General features: G+C 42.2%; 1 non-coding gene across 1 annotated transcript; it reads right to left on the bottom strand.

The window, feature by feature from the left end:
• Positions 1-613: 613 nt before the first annotated feature.
• On the bottom strand, positions 614-728 carry LOC140310705 (U5 spliceosomal RNA). The gene has a single exon (XR_011916750.1). It is a non-coding gene; the product is annotated as a U5 spliceosomal RNA (small nuclear RNA).
• Between the last annotated feature and the right edge of the window lie 3,250 nt (positions 729-3,978).

Genomic DNA, 3,978 nt, shown 5'->3' with positions numbered 1-3,978 from the left:
GACTTCAACACTGAGTGGTGAGGCCTCTACAGGCCCCTCCCCTTTTTGCTCCTCACTTCCAATCCAAGCTTTTGTCGGGAAGTTTGAATTTATTGGGTCAACCTCTTCACTTTGTTCACCAACTGCCACCTTTGGTCCTTCTCTTTGTTGGCTTGACTGTGGCTTTACCGTCTTTAATTTGTTGGCAAAAGATTTAGGGCAATCTCTGAAGAGGTGATTTAATTCTCCACAGAGATTACATTTCCTGCCATTTGGACACTCTCCAAAAGTTTGCCCAATTTCTCTGCTCTTCCCACATAACACCTTGGTACAAGCCTCAACCAGGTGCCCATGCTCACCACACTTGCGGCAGAACTTGGGCTGCCCCTGGTAGTGGATGTAACCTCGGTTTTCAAGGTGGCCAGAGTGTCGCCCACCCGCTGCACTGAGCACTCTTCAGCCCTTTTAAATGGTATAACTTTGCACTCCCGCACGCTCCAGCAAGCACCATTCAAGCAACAACTTTGCACTCCAGCTTCGAACATCGGCACAGTCGCAACAAGTAAGGCGACTCTACTCAGAGAAGTCACTCTGCACAGTAAGAAGATTTCTTTTGCACAGACAGAAAGGGCTTCACCCGCAAAGGTAAAGCCTGCCAAAAAATAGAAACAACTCATTAGTGCTGCTCTCCACAGAAATCTTTAGTAAAAGGCGAAAGACTTGTACGTTATGAAGTGAAACCAGAGTACGATTATCCGTCACTGCGGGAGCAGGGCATCAGGCTAGTTGGCATAGCCACCTTCCCCATGGTGAGCTTTGCTTGGTTGAGACGCTTGCCCCCCCCCCTTGCTCCTCGGCTGACCAACTAGGAACAATCGGGCCCTATTCGATGGCTGCCTTGTCTTTTACTCTGTGCAAAAGACAAGGCAGCAACAAAAACACCACGAGAATCCCGTATTGAGGCTTTGTTCTGATCGCTCATTCGGTGTCGCGTTTCTTTCAAGCAATTCTCCCGGTTAGCCCACACTCGGCTCGCTCCCATAGCCGTGTTAAAGTCTACTTCGCATTCACTCTCTTTTCTCAGCAGACTCTTGGGATTTTATCTATAAAATGAATTCCTTCACTCAAACTATGTGAAAACTGCTTTGTTCTTAATATTTACCATGTCTAGAAAGATTTAAACAAAAAAAACAACGTTGTACTTTGCAGTAAAAGAAAGAGCAAATCTAAAGTTTCAGGAATCCGAGAATAAGCTTACTTTCACGAGTTCTTCACGATTTCGGATTTTGCTATAAAATGAATTCCTTCACTCAAACTAAATTAAAACTGCTAAACCGCTAATCTGTTATATGTAAGGCAGATGTCAAATTCACCGAAATAGGATCAAAGGGTATTCGGCAAATCGAGCTGTAGCAGCTTCGGTAAAAGAGTATAAGTTGAAGAGTTTGTGAATAAAGGTGTGCGCACACATAGTGTGCTGTACAAAAATAGGCAGGGAGCAATGCCGGCTGGGGTATATGTTCTTGTATGTTGTCTGACTGTTTGATTTGAATGTGTTGTGTAAGTGTCCTGTTGAATGTTACATGTTTGGGCTTTGACACGCTTCACTGTGGTTGTTAACTGTGTGGTGTGTCCTGAAATGTTATATGTTTGGGCTGTGTGACATGCTTAATGCTTGTCAGTAGCTACCCACTTATTCATATATAGCAACTGACACATGATAAAAAAAAAAAAAAGAGAGAGAGCGGTTTTGTGTCCCCACAGTCCATAATGTAGAAAAGAGAGAAAAAAGCATTTCTGATTTGGTGTGTGTGCTCATAGTGCAGAGTGTAGAGAAAAGAAAGCCGTTTTGGTGTCACGGGTGTTGTGACTTACACACACACATTTCTAAATTGAGAAAGGAAATTATTTTAGAGGAAGCACTAGAGTTTAGATCCCACATTTGTTGATAGGCATTCATTTATTTCTTCACTTCTGATGAAGTTTTAACAATAAACAACAAACTTTGTATTATGAGAAAGAACCAGACTCATTCTTCAGGAATCCGAAAATAAGCTCTATTTTATGAGTTATGCACGAATTCGGATTCTCCTATAAAACGAATTCATTAACTCAAACCAAGTTAAGACTGCTTTGTCCTTCATATTTATTCATGTCTAATCAAGTTTCAACGATAAACAACGTTGTACTTTGTAGAATGCGAAAGAACTTCTTCAGCAATAAGCATCTCTCGACATATGACGAAATACAGATTTTGCTATAAAATTAATTCCTTCTATCAGCCTGACTTAAAACTGTTTGTCCTCCTTATTTATCCACTTCAAATCAAGTTTCAACAATTAAAAAAAATTTGTAGTTTGAGAAAGAACAACTTAATCTTCAGCAATCAGTATAAAAAGAGGTGCAAATGCCAACCATACATACCTAAAAGGTGGAGCGGAAGTATTCAGCTGCAAGTAGGAGTGAATGTTCGACCATAATTTGTAAAAAGCGGGTAAGAAAAGGTTCGAATGCCCGACTATATATTAACAAAAGCGGGAGGAGAGGTCTTCGGATGAGAGTGGGTGAGAATTTCCAACCATAATTTATAAAATACGGTGAAAAAAAATATGTGAATGCCTCACAGAACACTAAAAGCGGAAGTGTTCGGCTGCAAGAAGGTGTGAATGTCCGACTATATTTGGTGAAAAGCAGGTGAAGCAAGGTCTGAATGCCCAACCTTACATCATCAAAAGCGAGATCAGAGGTGTTTGGCTGCAAGAAGGCCATAGTTTGCCAAAAGCGGGTAAGGTGCGAATGACCGACTAAATATCAACAAAAGTGGGGGCGGAGGTCTTCGGATGCAAGTGGGTGTGAATATCCCACCATACAAGTATGGTGGAGAGGAAGCTGTGAATGGCCGACCATAGTAAAAGGCGGGTGAGAGAAGGTGCGAATGTCAAACCATACATAATCAAAACAGGGAGCGGAGGTGTTCTGCTGTAAGAAGGTGTGAATGTCCAACCATAGTTGGTAAAAAGCGGGTAAGAAAAGGTTAAAATACCCGACTGTACACAATCAATAGCGAGAGCGGAGTTGTTCGGCTACTAAAAGGTGTGAAAGTCCGACCATGGTTTGTAAAAAGCGGGTAAGAAAAGGTGCGAATGCCCGACAATGTATGATCAAAAGAGGGAGTGGAGGTTTTCGGCTGCAAGAAGGTCTGAATGTCCAACCATAATTTGTAAAAACCGGGGAAGAAAAGGCTCGAAAGCCCGACTATACACCATCAAAAGTGGGAGCGGAGGTGTTCAGCTGCAAGACGGTCTGAATGTCCATCAATAATTGCTAGAAAACATGAAAGAAAATTTTCGAATATCAAACTGCACATGATCATAAGCGGGAGAGGAGGTGTTCAGCTGCAAGAAGGTGTGAATGTCTACCCATAATTACTGAAAAATGGGTAAGAAAAGGTGCGAATGCCTAACCATACATCATCAAAAGAGGGAGCGGAGGTGTTCCGCTGTAAGACGGTGTGAATGTCCGACCATAGATGGTAAAAAGCGGGTAAGAAAAAGTTAAATTACCCGACTGTACACAATCAAAAGAGGGAGCGGAGTTGTTCAGCTAAGAGAAGGTGTGAAAGTCCGACCTTGGTTTGTAAAAAGCGGGTAAGAAAAGGTTCGTATGCCCGAATATACACCATTAAAAGCGGAAGCGGAGGTGTTCGGCTGCAAGATATTGTGAACGTCCGACCAAAGTTTGTAAAAAGCAGTTAAGAAAAGGTTTGAATATCCAACCATACATAATCAAAAGCGGGAGCAGAGCTGTTCGACTGCAAGTAGGTGTGAATGTCAGATCATAATTTGCAATTAGCTGATGAGAAAGGGTGAGAATGCCCGACTATACACCATCAAATGCGGTAGCGGAGTTGTTCGGCTGTGAGTAGGTGTGAATCTCCAACCATAATTGCTGAAAAATGTGTTAGAAAAGGTAAAAATGCCGGTCCATACATAATCAAAA

This window comes from Leuresthes tenuis, unplaced genomic scaffold (genome assembly GCF_036924035.1).
Source record: "Leuresthes tenuis unplaced genomic scaffold, fLeuTen1.0.hap1 SCAF_6, whole genome shotgun sequence".
Classification (NCBI taxonomy): Eukaryota; Metazoa; Chordata; class Actinopteri; order Atheriniformes; family Atherinopsidae; genus Leuresthes; species Leuresthes tenuis.
Note: the sequence above shows the minus strand (reverse complement) of the source record. Positions and strands in the feature narration are given on the sequence as shown.